Raw genomic sequence first — 16,334 nt, 5'->3', positions numbered from 1 at the left:
ATTTTTACAATTCAAACGAAAATGTTATTACTCATTGCCTTTGTTAGAAAAGAAAAGTTATTGCCTCTTTAAATAAAGCTCGCTTGATTCAGCCAATCATTCTGTAGTGTGCAGAAATGAAAATGTCTTCAGTCTTTAATGTCATTCTTTAACCTTTGACATTTCCTATGACACCAATTTGTAATAGCAAATGTCATCACTTGAAAACTTGAGGCAGGTTTTCTTTCAAACTCATCTCTGTGAGGCATCTATTGCAGACAGCTATAATTTTATATGTAGGCTTGATGTCATCCAAAACTGTTCTGCCCATTTCTTAACTCGCACCAAGTCCTGTCCCCCATGCTCACTGACCTACATTGGCTCCCAGTCAAGCAGCATCTTGAATCTAAAATTTTCACCCTTGTTTTCAAATCCCACAATAGCCTTGCCCCTCCCTAAGCCTATTGTCCTCAAACCGCACAGCCTCCCGGGATATCTGTGCTCTTCCACTTCTGGCCTCTTGGGCTTCCTCGATTTTAATCAGACCGCAATTGGTTGCCTTCAGTTGCAAGGCTCTAAACTCTGGAATACTCTCCCTATGCCTCTCCGCTCCTTCACACTGCATTCCCCTTTTAAGACAGCTCTTAAAGCCTGCCTCTTTGATCAAGCCTTTGCTTAGTTGGTGTAATATCTCCTTATTGGGCTCAGTATCCTATTTTGTTTTATAATGCCAAGTGCCTTGTTTAGGTGCTATATAAATATATGTTGTTGTTGTTGTTTCTAATGATGAGGAAATTCCTGTATGACTATTCTGACCATGGCATGTTATGAATGATTCGAGGAATGGAAGGACACAAAAGTAAAGAACAGAGGAATAGATTATGAGAATTTGAAGATGGCTATTGCCAGAAAGCTAATAAACTGGGCCTCAGATATATTTCCACAGATCAAGGATAAGGTATCACCAAACCCATGAATCTATATAGTAAGTATTTACTTCTAACAATTGGTTATACCAAACCTTTGAAATAAAGGTGAAAGCTAGTAGAACATTGGTCTCTCAGCCAGAGTACTTTTTAATCTCAGCCATCAACCAGCATTCACACCTGGCTATCCTTTTTGGGAAGGTTTACCCCTTCCGCTTGTTGTTTTGAAACTGCGGAGAAAATGTAATGTTCCCAGCAGGGATTGATGCTCAAAGGACACGTAGGTCAGTGAATCAGGTCTGTAGTAGTGTGATCCTATCACTGCCCTGCACTCACTTCAAATATTGCTTCACAACTGGAAGCACAGAATCACCAAATATGTTCTTCCTAACTAACATTGGACAAATAATGGAGGAGCCAGATTAGGGAGACCTTGGAAAAGACAAACTGGGGAAAGTGCAATCAAAAATAATTGCAGATATGGGACTGAAACTTGGAAGACTACAGGAATATTTTGACACTAATGTAGAAACCTGTTGCTTTCAAAAGTGCAGGACAGACGGAAAGAATGCATTATTTTTATTCATTTACGGAATGTGGGAATTGCTGGCTAGGCCAGCATTTATTGCCCATCCCTAGTTGCCCTTGAGAAGGTGGTGATGAGCTGCCTTCTTGAACCTCTGCAATCCCAGTGGTGTCGGTACACCCACAGTGCTATTAGGGAGGGAGTTCCAAGATTTTGAACCCACGACTGTGAAGGAACGGTGATGTATTTCCAAATCAGGATGGCGAGTGGCTTGGAGGATAACTTCCAGGTGGTTCCAGGTTCCCATGTGTCTGCTGCCCTTGTCCTTCTAGATGGTCGCTGTCATGGGTTTAGAAGGTGCTGCATAAGGAGCCTTGGTGAGGTTCTGCAGTGCATTTTGTAGATGGTGCATTCTGTTGCTACTGTTCATCGCCGGTGGAGGGAGCGAATATTTGTGGAAGGCGTCAATCAAGTGGGCTGCTTGGTCCTGGATGGTGTTTTTGGAGCTGCACTCATCTAGGCGAGTGGGGAGTATTCCATCGCACTCCTGACTTGTGCCTTGTAGATGCTGGACAGGCTTTGGGAAGTCAGGAGGTGCGTTACTCACTGCAGGATTCCTAGCCTCTGACCTGCTGTTGTAGCCACCGTATTTATGTGGCTAGTCCAGTTCACTTTCTGGTCAATGGTAACCCCCAGAATGTTGATATGGGTGGATTCTACTGTTAGTAACTGTGTAAGAAGGAAAGTGAAAATGCTCCCCTTTGATAAAGTATCAATACTGAAGTGGGAAAGTGCTAACTTTTTACAATTGGTTATAAGCAGTATTGTTGCCATCAATGACTAGATTTTACACCTGCCATATGCCTTTCTCTCCTGGGAGAGTTGTATAGAGGAATTCTCCTGCCCCATTGGCGTTGGACATCCTGGCAGATGGCGGGGGAGGGACAATGTGGCGAGCTAGCCAAAAATCAGTTTCACGCCATTGTGAAACCAGTTTGCAATTGTCCACTCCACCTGTCAATGGTGGGCCGAGTTTCCCGCCTAATTTCAATACTTTAGCATCTCATTATAAGCCCTGCTCTCTGGAATAAGCCCCCCAGTGCTGGATCATCGGGCACCACGCTGATGTGTTTCACAACTGTACATAAGTGATGTGCACCTGGCGAGCAGCACTTCATTCGGGTCTTTGATGGTTGTTTGCCTGCCTTGCTTCGAGCAGCACTCGCAGTCATCAGCGCCAGGCTTCCCAAGCAGCACCACATCACTTATAGGGGGACTCATGGACAGCTGTCTACCTACCAGAACAGCCATTAGGCAGGGGCTTTTCAACAGCTGCAGGGCTAGGACTTGCTTGGGGAAGGGGGAGAAGTGGCCTCAGGCAAAGGAAGAGGCTGCAGGGCGAGGGCTGTACCGGGGAAAACGGAGTATCCCTAGATGTGTGAGGGGGCACACGCTGATTTGTGCAAGCGGCCTCAATGTGGTGAGGACTGAGGAGACAGCCTCCAGTGGAGATAAGGCCAGATGGAGATGGGAGGCAGTGAGTGAGATGCCAGCAAATGTGTGATAGCCTTGCGAGTGTGTGAGTTTAGAGTGATAAGATGGCTGCCTTACCCATTCATCCATTTTCTGCACAGGATGGCCGACCTCTTGTGTGCAGCATCGGCACTGACCACCTCTGCCAGCGCCTCCCAAGCTGGAGTGGTGAGACTGATGGTCCTCCTGCAGCCAGAGCAGAGATAGAGGACATTGCGGCAGGTCTCTGTGGTGGCCAGAAGTTGTCCCAGGGATGCGTTACTGAATCGGGGTGTGGGGCTGAGGCAGGTGGGGGGGAGGGGTGGGGGGGTGGGGTGGGGGGGCTGCACTCTTCTTGGTTTTTGGGGCTATGTCTTCACCAGAGCAGTCCTGCGCTGCAAGCATTGCGAAGCGTGCACGCGGCTGCAGTTTAAATGTGAGGCCCTGCAAGAGGAAACAGCGAGGTAATGGCATGGCGGGCAAATTGAAGGCCGCCCTCCAGTGAGATGGCATGTTTCCAGTGGCTGCATAATTATTGAGGTGGAAATTAGATGATACAGTGTGAAAATCCGCCATTGTGGCTGGTGGGTAAAACGACTTTTTTCCCGCCCACTACTGCACATAGTGCAAATCTGGGACGCTTCTGCTCAAAGTGTCAGGCTAAGAGGAAAGTTGGGTTAGCTCAAAGCCTTGGCTTCATAAATAATGTTTTTCTTTTAAGCGTCACATTTTAAGAATAAATTTAATTGGCAATTTTACTGAACAGGTAGAATTATTTCCCGCTTTGTCCATTTCCCTGACAAAGCTTAAAGAAAGGAATTGTCTAAAGCATATGCTTCAATAGGGATGTTCCCACATTCCCATGTTTAATTTTAAAAGTGGGAGAAATTAAAACTCTGAATTTACCACAAAAGGGCCAGATGTTCGTAGAAATGTCCAAGCCACTTTTCTCAGTAATTTGATTAATGGGGTTAACTAAAGTTTGAGGGAAATGTGTAAAACTGTTTGTATTGGAATGGCTGCCTGCTTTGCACTTCAGTCAATTTTCTTTTCATTGAAGTCATTGGAAGGGAATCTGGCAACATTAACAAGTCACAATCTTCCTGTTTTGTAGGAAATTGTCCTGTGGACCATCAACCAAGTCCATTCTAAGAAAATTACCCAAATGAGAATGTGTCTTTACAAAGGAATTATTGATAGCCCATATTCTGCCTAACCAGCAGCCATGTGACAGAGTTAAAACAGAATTACCTGGAAAAACTCAGCAGGTCTGGCAGCATCGGCGGAGAAGAAAAGAGTTGACATTTCGAGTCCTCATGACCCTTCGACAGAACTTGAGTTCGAGTCCAAGCACTCCATTCTCTCAGGGCCAACCCTGACATTGTCATCAAACCCGCTGACAAGGGTGGTGCTGTTGTTGTCTGGCGCACTGACCTCTACCTCGCGGAGGCTGAGCGTCAACTCGCAGACACTTCCTCCTACCTCTCCCTGGACCATGACCCCACCACTGAAAAAATAAAAAAATCATCAAGCCATTGTTTCCAGGATTGTCACTGACCTCATCTCCTCTGGGGATCTCCCTCCCACAGCTTCCAACCTGATAGTCGCCCAACCTCGGATGGCCCGCTTCTATCTCCTACCCAAAATCCACAAACAGAACTGCCCCGGTAGACCGATCGTCTCAGCTTGCTCCTGCCCCACAGAACTCATTTCTCGTTATCTTGACTCCCTTCTCTCTCCCCTTGTCCAGTCCCTTCCCACCTACATCCGTGATTCCTCTGACACCTTACGTCACATCAACAATTTCCAGTTCCCTGGCCCCAACCGCTTCCTCTTCACCATGGACGTCCAATCCCTCTACACCTCCATCCCCCACCAGGATGGTCTGAGGGCCCTTAGCTTCTTCCTCGAACAGAGGCCCGAACAATCCCCATCCACCACTACTCTCCTCCGTCTGGCTGAACTTGTTCTCACGCTGAACAATTTCTCCTTCAACTCCTCTCACTTCCTCCAAATAAAAGGTGTGGCTATGGGTACCCGCATGGGCCCCGGCTATGCCTGTCTCTTTATGGGGTACGTGGAACATTCCTTGTTGCAGTCCTCCTCCGGCCCCCTTCCACAACTCTTTCTCCGGTACATCGATGATTACTTCGGTGCCGCTTCATGCTCTCGTCAGGACTTGGAAAAATTTATTAATTTTGCTTCCAATCTCCACCCCTCCATCATTTTCACGTGGTCCATCTCTGACACTTCCCTTCCCTTCCTTGACCTCTCTGTCTCAATCTCTGGTGATAGACTGTCCATCAATATCCATTACAAACCCACCGACTCCCACAGCTATCTCGACTACAGCTCCTCACACCCCGCTTCCTGTAAGGACTCCATCCCATTCTCTCAGTTCCTTCGCCTCCGTCGCATCTGTTCCGATGATGCTACATTCAAAAACAGTTCCTCTGACATGTCCTCCTTCTTCCTTAACCGAGGTTTTCCACCCACGGTCGTTGACAGGGCCCTCAACCGTGTCCGGCCCATCTCCCGCGCATCCGCCCTCATGCCTTCTCCTCCCTCCCAGAAACATGATAGGGTCCCCCCTGTCCTCACTTATCACCCCACCAGCCTCCGCATTCAAAGGATCATCCTCCGCCATTTCCGCCAACTCCAGCATGATGCCACCACCAAACACATCTTCCCTTCACCCCCCTTATCGGCATTCCACAGGGATCGCTCCCTCCGGGACACCCTGGTCCACTCCTCCATCACCCCCTACTCCTCAACCCCCTCCTATGGCACCACCCCATGCCCACGCAAAAGATGCAACACCTGCCCCTTCACTTCCTCTCTCCTCACCGTCCAAGGACCCAAACACTCCTTTCAAGTGAAGCAGCATTTCACTTGCATTTCCCCCAACTTAGTCAACTGCATTCGTTGCTCCCAATGTGGTCTCCTCTACATTGGCGAGACCAAACGTAAACTGGGCGACCGCTTTGCAGAACACCTGCGGTCTGTCCGCAAGAATGACCCAAACCTCCCCGTCGCTTGCCATTTTAACACTCCACCCTGCTCTCTTGCCCACATGTCTGTCCTTGGCTTGCTGCATTGTTCCAGTGAAGCCCAACGCAAACTGGAGGAACAACACCTCATCTTCCGACTAGGCACTTTACAGCCATCCGGACTGAATATTGAATTCAACAACTTTAGGTCGTGAGCTCCCTCCCCCATCCCCACCCCCTTTCTGTTTCCCCCTTCCCTTTTTTTTCCAATAAATTATAAAGATTTTCCTTTTCCCACCTATTTCCATTATATAAAAAAAAACCACTAGAGCAATACCTTGAGTGCCCTACCATCCATTCTTAATTAGCACATTCGTTTAGATAATATCACCAACTTTAACTTTAACACCTATGTGTTCTATTGTACTATTGTCGTTGACATCTTTTGATGATCTGCTTCTATCACTGCTTGTTTGTCCCTACAACCACACCCCACCCCCCTCCACCTCTCTGTCTCTCTATCTCTCCGCCCCCCACACACATTTTCATTGAGTCCATGCTGACATCAGGAACACATCTCCTTCCATTTCAACTGAATCAATTTTTTGGAGCCTTATAGAGATCCATTATTCTGTGACTCTTCTCTCAGCCAAGAGCTACTATACTGATGTGGATTATAGATGTGAATTAGGTGGCTTTTACATTGATTCTCAATTTACTCAAATCTCCTCAGGAATCCATTTGGGGGCAATTTAGTCGTTAAAACATAGGGACTCTGTACAATAATATTGAAGTTTAAAGTGTAGTAATCTGGGCAGTGACTGCAGCCACTTTGAGAAGCCTCAATCACAGAAGCCACTGGCAGCTTCAGGAACAAGAAGGGTTCCAAAATAGGAAGCACTTAACTAAACTCTTCCTATTTGGTTTATTTTTGCTATCTAAACTGTGAAAGTGAGGAGGTATTTTTTACATTGATAGCACCCTTCCTTGGCATCCCTTTAACAAATAACTCAGTGAACAGCTTACCTGTCAGGTAGAGGTTTTTCACAGGGGTTTTTGCTCTGATAGTGTTAACAACCTCAGGGGTGAACCGGGTGAGATTCTGGTCTGTGCCAAACATCTCTCCATGAGGAGCAGCAAGATAGTGTTGATTAGTGAGTGGGGTTGCAACTTCAATGTACACAATCTAGGATTTTCACATATACACAGTACACAGTTACCTCTCATAATACCGTTGACATGATTACGTAATCATGTCAACGGTATTATGAGAGGTAACTGTGTACTGTGTATATGTGAAAATCCTAGATTGTGTACATTGAAGTTGCAACCCCACTCACTAATCAACACTATCTTGCTGCTCCTCATGGAGAGATGTTTGGCACAGACCAGAATCTCACCCGGTTCACCCCTGAGGTTGTTAACACTATCAGAGCAAAAACCCCTGTGAAAAACCTCTACCTGACAGGTAAGCTGTTCACTGAGTTATTTGTTAAAGGGATGCCAAGGAAGGGTGCTATCAATGTAAAAAATACCTCCTCACTTTCACAGTTTAGATAGCAAAAATAAACCAAATAGGAAGAGTTTAGTTAAGTGCTTCCTATTTTGGAACCCTTCTTGTTCCTGAAGCTGCCAGTGGCTTCTGTGATTGAGGCTTCTCAAAGTGGCTGCAGTCACTGCCCAGATTACTACACTTTAAACTTCAATATTATTGTACAGAGTCCCTATGTTTTAACGACTAAATTGCCCCCAAATGGATTCCTGAGGAGATTTGAGTAAATTGAGAATCAATGTGAAAGCCACCTAATTCACATCTATAATCCACATCAGTATAGTAGCTCTTGGCTGAGAGAAGAGTCACAGAATAATGGATCTCTATAAGGCTCCAAAAAATTGATTCAGTTGAAATGGAAGGAGATGTGTTCCTGATGTCAGCATGGACTCAATGGGCCAAATGGCCAACTTCTGTGCTATAATGGCGCTCTAAATCTATGACTCATGGTACACACAGAAAATAATTCTGTTCTGACTCTATCCCTTTGAGTATTACACTGGCTTCCTTTTCCTGTGCGAATATTAGTTTGTCTTTATATTAGACATGCTGATTAATTTTTCTTGGTGTTCTAATAAAGGGATGATTTTCATTCAGAATTTCACACTCCACTATGTAATTACATTGTTTGTAGTGTTATGGTAAACTTTGGATTTACTGGAATTAATAGAAACCCTATTTCAATTGCTTAGCACATTTACAAGCCCAAATGTTGCTGAGCTGGGTGTATCTGCAATCCACTCCAGAGTGCTGGCTCGAATGTGTTGAGTAGGAATGTAACTAGGGATGAGGAGTGTATAGCTTCTTCAGTTTGAGACACCCGGGTCAGGATACTGCAGCAAGTCATGAGTGTTCCCGTCATGTGGCTGCCTTCACGATCTTGTTGGGACAGAGAATGCTCCTGTCATACTAATAATGGTCTCGGATGCTCTCATTGTCACAATATCAAACAGAAATGTACACTCACCCAATGTTCACATTCTAGAGGACCACTGCACTGGAACTCCATCAAGGCTCTTTCTATGAAATGTGGAGCCACTCACAAGAGTTTTTCTGTAGCACAGGGATATAACCCTGGCTTTTCCAACACAGACACATAATGAGTGGAGGAGTAGCCAACTATGCCCAACTCCCCTACGCCCCATCCACTCTCCACTCTCTGTACTCCCTCCTCCTCCCTCTTTACTGTTTCTTTCTCCTCTATGTCTCTCTTTTTAAGTACTCTATTTTACTCTGATAATCCCCCAGTACTATGTCACCATTCCAGGGAAGAATGAATATCAGGCCTGTCCTCTGTTCTGTGACAGTTTACCTTTATGTTTTGTTCATCACATCTTCTGCAATATTAGGCCTCTTTTTCTCTGGAATGACAAAACTGTCATTGCACAATGAGCAATTAGAAAACAAAAATGAATTGGCTGTCTCAACCTCTAGAGCTCAGCTGAAGCTGCAAACTGCCTAAGGACATGGGCTAGATTAAATCTAATTTCTAAATGAATTTACCTTTCTGTGTTCTACTGTTCATGTTTCTCCTTTTATACCTTCTGCCTGACACAAGCAATGCTTGGCCAAGACTAGCTGTTCTTGGCAAGAGAAAGTGCGGTTTAAATTCTAGTTTATTGCTTGTAATTTGTTTCTCTTCAGTCTCAGCTCTGCTCCCAGTGTTGGGCCTCTTCACAAAAACGTGCTCTTTGGCATGCAAGAAACCAATTTCATCAGATTGCTGATTTAATGGATTTTGATAGGGAAGGGGTCAGAGATCACTAAACCATTCCAATGTTGGCTATTATTCTCACTGCCAGTGCCCTATTCAAATAACCCACTTGTGTTTAAACTCTTAAACAAACATTGGCATGGCATGTCCAAATTCTTCCATGGCTATCTCCATTGTAACTGGGCATTTAAAATGTTATTGAATTTCCACATAAAAAATCCTAACAGAAATTCCCAAAGCACCTCAGGCAGTTTCTCAGCCCTTGGTTACTTCATTTCTAGAGAATGTCCTACTTATAGTCAGTAACATTCTCTTATCTTTGTGTATTTTCTTACAGCTCAGGATGTTTTCTCCGATGGATTAGCTGGAGCCATGCACGGAGGCCTCATCTGTGCCTCCGCTAATTTAGGTCAAATTCTGTATGTGGACCTTCTCCTCCTGAAAAGAAGACTTAAGAAAAAATATCTTAAAAAAGTGATGTGAAAGTCTGACAGCAGTTTTTTATGGCACCTCCCATTGTGAAATAAGGAAGATTGTCCTCCACTTGATTTGCTATTGACAATTTTTGAAACCTATTCATTTCCAATCCTTTTTCTACCAGCTTCTCTATTTGAGCAGTTTATTTGTGGGGGGGTTGGGGTGGGGGGGGGGAAGGCAGTGGTGGGGTACGTGTATCAGGGCAGCAGTCTCTGAAGACTAAAGTAATGTCAAAACTCAATGTAAGATGTTCTGAATGTTCTTGTTTAGTGAATAGCCTCCAGAGATCAGAGTGATATCAGCAGGTTAAGCTGTCCCACTTGGTTGGTTGCTGAACCTGGGGCTGGCTTGAATCCCAGCATGATTCACATTGCCTATCATCCTTTTGATGTGGTTAAATTCATACTCTGCCTTTCCATAGCAGAAAACAGGAGACTGCACGCACTACTTGCTACAACTCTGCATTATCTTGCTTTAGACATTCTTGGCTGTTTTGACAGAAAAAAAGAGTTCCAATGGTTAATCACTCTTGCTGTCTCTTAAGGTTGGATTGGATCTGATTCATCAAAGAATCCTATTTGCATTCCTTTCCATGCCTATTCTTTCCATTTGAGAGGAATAATCACGAGCTCCCCACTTGAAGGGCCATTATGGCATTCTAAATTCCCTTTCAACATCTTCAACCTTCGCTCGTCTAAGTAGAATGCCCACTAGAAGTGGCAGTGACTATCTGCAGTTATTGATATTGAGATTGATACCCAGGTTCACAATGTAAAGATTAAAATGACCGGAATAGTGGGAATAAGTGCTGGCCTTTCACATGACTAGAAACCATCCTTGTTAGTTATCTTTGAGGCAAGTGACAGGGTATTAATCTCCTGGCTTTGGCATTCATTGGAAAATAATAAAATCTTTGAAACAACAGAGAAGTTCTAAATGTGAGATTAGAAGTTCCCTCCTTTGGAAATCACTACTACTGCACTCTGGACAATAGATTGCTGAAAGACATATTTGATAGTATTCATATTAATTCAAAGCCTGGAGTTAGAAGTGATTCTTTATCAATTTTGTACTTCCTTTATTTTTGCACTTTATGTTCTAATGAATTTGAATTCCAAGTGGCTCCATCTCCTCTATTGCTCCTCCAGTGTCTGAGTGATAGTTTCTGGTAGCCACTCATGCTCTTTCTATATGTCTGTGCAATGGTCGGTCTCCATTTCTCCACATTGGAACCTTTCTCTCTCTCTCGCTGCCTGTCTAATGATCTCTTGTTTTCTCCCTCTGGGGTGATCTTGTTCTTTCTTGCTCTATATATATGCTGTCCTGCTGAAGAGTTTCAAAGAACGTTGGTGTATTGTCAAAATGGATGATGTCCAATCTATCAGGCCAGATAATTTGCTGTTGTAAAATGCAGAGTCGCTGGCATGGAGTGTAAAAAGAACAAGGCAAATAACTTAAACGTGTGTGAAAGCTTTACAGAGTTGTACAAGTATTTTGTCCCAGAAAATTTATGATCATTTACATGATTTTTATGCAATAGATTAACGTTAGCTTTTCTGTTATACTGTTTTAATTTAAGTTTTATTGTTAAAGATGAGTATTTATACATTCCTAGATAATTTTACAAACAATGAAGACCAAATAACTAAGAATTCTATAGATACTTAATTGAAAAATGGTCAAAAACTTTGTGCAATTAATTTAGTAGAATGTCAATAAATACTGTAACTCCCAACTTAATGTTGTGATGAGATAAAACAATGCAGAATGCACATTAGGGTTGTCCCATCTTTAATTTCCTAATAGTGGTTCTACTGAGATAAAGGTCATTTTGAATAGCTCAGCATTGCCACAATCAGAAAGTTATTGGTACTGCAACTTTTAAAAACCTCAGTAAAGTTAAATTGTCAAATTTACCATGAAAAAGTAAAATGGCACCTAAAACAAAAGTCAGATGCACCTGCGAGTTCTTTATGAAAATATATTCTTACATGAAAAAGGTACTTAGTACTGATGGTTGTCTTGCATATCAAAATATTTATGATTTAGAATACTAGGACACTCTTATGTAATGCAGAAGAATAGTATGTCGGAAACAGATTCCAGTTGATTGTCTTCCTTTAATACTATATTAACTGTTAACTGATAAATATTGTGATGCACTCTAGCAGCCAATTATTTTGCACTTATCACTATTAACCATCTCATCCGAACTCACTCAGATCCACTCTCATAAAAGACTTTGTTATCTATTTTTTTATATATATGATTTTACCCTCCCATTTTCTCCCAGGGTGTTCAGAGAGTGCTATTTCATGCTGGAGTACTGTTGCACTGATGCATTGCCCATGGAGTGATTCCAGAACAGTGACTGCCAGTAAATTACAGGCTGTCTCAGCTGAGCCTGTCCTGTCCTTGTCCAATACCTATATAAATGCCCACTTTCCAGCAAGAGGAACTGTTCAAGAGTGGGAAAACTTGTGGAATTTTCCCTACCTAACTGCAAGGCTCGGAAGTTAACTAGTGCTTCAGCTGAAGTCAACTAACAGAGAAGTCCTGTGAACAAGCCTTTTCAGCTCTGTATGGTTCAGTTACACGCACATCGGAACATTCATCACCAAGGTATTTCCATACTACCTCATTTAGATTCATAGATATTTACAGCACAGAGGGAGGCCATTCCGTCCTTCATGTCCGTGCCAGCCAACAAAGATCTGACTACGCTAATCCCATTTTCCCTGGAGGCTATGGCAATGCAAGTGAATATCTAAATACTTCTTAAATGTTACGAGAGTTTCTGACTCAACCACCCTTTCAGGTGGTGAGTTTCACACTCCCATCACCCTCTGAGTGAAAAACTTTCTCTTCAACTCTCCTCTTAGCCTTCTACCTCTTACCTTAAATCTATGCCCCCTGGCTCTTGACGCCTCTACTAATGGAAAAATTCCCTTCCTATCCACCCTATCTATGCCCCTCAGAACCTTAAACACCTATATTAGGTCCCCTCTCAACCTTCCAAGGAAAACAACCCCAGCCTATCCAATCTTTCCTCATAGCTCAGGCCCTCCAGCCCAGACAGCATCCTGGTAAGTCTCCTCTGCACCCTCTCCAGTGCAATCACATCCTTCCTAATAATGTGGTGACCAGAACAGCACGCAGTACTCCAGTTGTGGCCTAACCAGTGTTTTGTACAGTTTCAGCATAACCTCCCTGCTCTTGTATTCTACGCCTCAGCTAATAAAGGCAAGTATTCCATATGTCTTCTTAATCACCTTATCTACCTGCCCTGCTGCCTTCAGGGCTCTGTGGAAATGCACACCAAGGTCCCTCTGTACTTCAGTACTTTCCAGGGTCCTACCATTTATGGTTTAATCCCTTGCCTTGCTAGCCCCCACCAAGTGCATTACCTCACACTTTTCTAGATTGAATTCCATTTGCCACAGCTCTGCCCATCCAACCAGTCCATTGATATCATCCTGCAATTTACAACTATCCTCGTCACTATTTACCACCCTGCCAATTTTTGTGTCGTTCGAGAACTTCTTGATCATACCCTCTACATTTAAGTCCAAATCATTTATACACCACAAACAGCAAGGGCCCCAGCACTGAGCCCTATAGAACCCCACTGGAAACAGATTTCCAGCCACAGAAACATCCATCTACCATCACCCTCTGCTTCCTGCCTCTCAGCCAATTTTGGATCCAACGTGCCACTTTACCTTGGATCCCATGGGTTCTTACTTTCTTGACCAGTCTGCCATGAGGGACTTTATCAAAAGCCTTGCTAAAGTCCATGTAGACCACATCAAATTCATTACCCTCATTAACACTCCTGGTTACCTCCTCAAAAAATTCGATCAAATTTGTCAAACATGTCCTTCCCTTAAACAAAAACAAAAATAGCTGGAAAAACTCAGCAGGTCTGACAGCATCTGCAGAGAGGAATACAGTTAACATTTTGAGTCCGTATGACTCTTCATCAGAATATTTCCCTTATCAAATCCATGCTGACTATCCCTCATTAATCCGTGTCTCTCCAAGTGCAGATGTTTTCAATATTTAGACTAACTTTCTTAGCAGCCTTCTAATGCCTTATGCAATTTTTGTAGCTACATATCTTTCTAAAATTATCTTCCTAAAATGAATAAAAGGTACAAGAAAGCAAGTCTGAATAAGTGGAATAATAAATTCTATCTCATCATAACTGCTTGGAACCCCAGTAAATATTGAATCATGAAATATCTCACTACATAGAAGATGCTATATGAGTCAATTTGTTGTTGGAATTATCAGAAGAGAACAGTTTCATAATTGATTTTGGAAATGTTGGAGAGAATGCAGTGTGATAAAAGATGAACAGTGTAAATTGGCAGAATGACATAGAATTTATTTCATTCCAAATCCTAAACGCTGATTCTTTAACACCATTGAAATATTCCAAACATCTATTAGCTGAAAAGGAAAACTGGTCGAGCACAAGAGCAGTACACTTGATTTATTAGAACTCATGTCCCTTTGAGGGGCGCTGCTGCAATACTGCAGAAATGAAATAGAACGTAATTACAATATTTAAAGATTGAAATACAAAATATTGAAATATAAAATATTAATTCTACTTTCATGTACAGAAAATTGTTTTTGGAGATGTTATATAAAAGTGCAAAAAACCTTCCAGTACTCAGTATGTTAACCAAATATACAAAAATTATCACTTCAGACGGTGCAGCCTAGAAATTGCAATTGGCACTTACCAGTAGGAAAAACACTTAACATAGACATATGATATTCCATTACCCATTATCTTAGCATTAACCCATTTAAAGCAGACAGGTTAACATTTGACTTAAAATAGTGAATCTCATACAGCAGTATTTAGCGTTTATTCACAAACAATGTCAACACTAATTTCTGAGCTGTTTTTTTCAGTTTTGTACAAAAAGCTAAAATCTGTTTCCATCTTTCACCAGTAGCATAGTGAGAAAATAAAAGGGCAAGTTAATAAAACTCAAACAGAACAAGCATAGAAAAGTTTTACATTTTAAAATGGGAGAATGCACTGGATAGAAACTCCACAACATAGTTAGCTCATATAGTTAAAGCAGTGTGTCTATTGACATCACTGTATCGATCAATGAGTTGGACATAGGGTGGAACTTACAGAAGGACTCAAAGTCTATTTACTCAGCAAACTGCAGAGCAGGCACTGTTTAAACAGTGCACCACAGCAGACAGTCCAGAGTCGATTTAAAAAGAGAAATCAGCAACAGGACTCATGGCCAGAACCACAGTCACTGCTCCCAATGAAAAAAGGGTGATTTTCCCCAGGAAAATGTAGTATGTAGAGAATAATGACACAATACACATTGATTATTTCTCCAGCAAATTGTAGTAAGGATGTTTAGGCCTGCTTAAGATCAATCCAGCTCATTTACAGTAGTGCAGTCTTCAGGCTTGGCTAATAAGTGAATTACTTAGTCATCTCCATTCTGGCTGTGAATAGCTGTGTCACTATACATAGCCCACAGCCCTACCCCACTGTCATCTGCTTATCAGCAACAGCATTAAACTTTCTCCATTGGAGTTCTTTATACTTTAACAGGAGGCGATCCAGCATGAAGTACAAAAGCTGCCGGGATAGCGTGGGGGGAAAATAGCACAACGTGCAATTGTGAGAATTGCAGGTTGAAACAAACAAAACATCTTCCCACGCTTGTTTATAAAGTGTTGGAGATGCAATCAAAAAAGTTTGAATGGCCATCATTATTTTTTTAACATGCAGCCACAACAGCAAAAATAAAAGGCAACTGAACTCACCACAAGTAGCTTTCTGAATTCTTCAGAAACCAATGTGCAAAGTTCAACCCTGCTCCCCGTGTACTGTACCCAACATTGACAATGTTTTATAACAATTGCAATATAGCTGTTTAAATATTGTTGTTTATTTATTAAAGGATGTATTTAAAAAGTTTTAAATTTAGCAAAATATTCACATTAGATTAAAAGATGAAGTGGTAAATGTGTATTATTTTGCATTAGGGATTTGATGTAATTTGGTGATTCAGTTTTTTTGAAGACATGGTACAGGCTCTCCTTTTGACATACAGTAATCAGAAAGACCATAGCCTTTGACCTACTTAGAATCTACTTCTGAGCATGGTTCTTTCTGTGGTGAATTCTTGTTCTTATTAGGATTAAGAAAGATTTTGTTCCGTGAACCAGAAACCACATATTTTTCAACTGTTGAGTGGCAGCAGACTTTGTGTCATATACTGTAAAATTGCTGTCATAAATCTAGATCTGCCATTAGCTGCTTTTTAAAATGAATCAACACTTTCACTTTTTTGGGTAAGTGTGTATATTACTGAGGATGTTACACTTCATTGGTGTTAACATTTCTTTGGATAATACTAATGCCAGATGTGCACTGATTCACGATACATAAAGGTATGTCCAATTTAGAATTTCAGTCCATAATTTTCAGAATTTCAGTAGGTTGTAAGTTCATGTCGTACTGCTAAGACTTGCGCACACAACCGAGACTGACACTCCCAGTGAAGTACTGATGGAGTGCTGCACTTTCGGAAGTGCCGTCTTTTAGGTGAGATGTTAAACCGAGTCCCCTTCTAACCCCTCAGGTGAATGTAAAAGATCCTCT

General features: G+C 42.4%; 1 pseudogene; it reads left to right on the top strand.

Moving 5' to 3' along the window:
- Positions 1 to 9,682, top strand: part of LOC121268950 — a 53,760-nt pseudogene extending 44,078 nt beyond the window's left edge.
- The last annotated feature ends 6,652 nt before the right edge of the window (positions 9,683 to 16,334 follow it).

The sequence above is a fragment of the Carcharodon carcharias genome, chromosome 23, assembly GCF_017639515.1.
Source record: "Carcharodon carcharias isolate sCarCar2 chromosome 23, sCarCar2.pri, whole genome shotgun sequence".
Classification (NCBI taxonomy): Eukaryota; Metazoa; Chordata; class Chondrichthyes; order Lamniformes; family Lamnidae; genus Carcharodon; species Carcharodon carcharias.
This window is presented reverse-complemented; position numbering and strand designations above follow the sequence as displayed.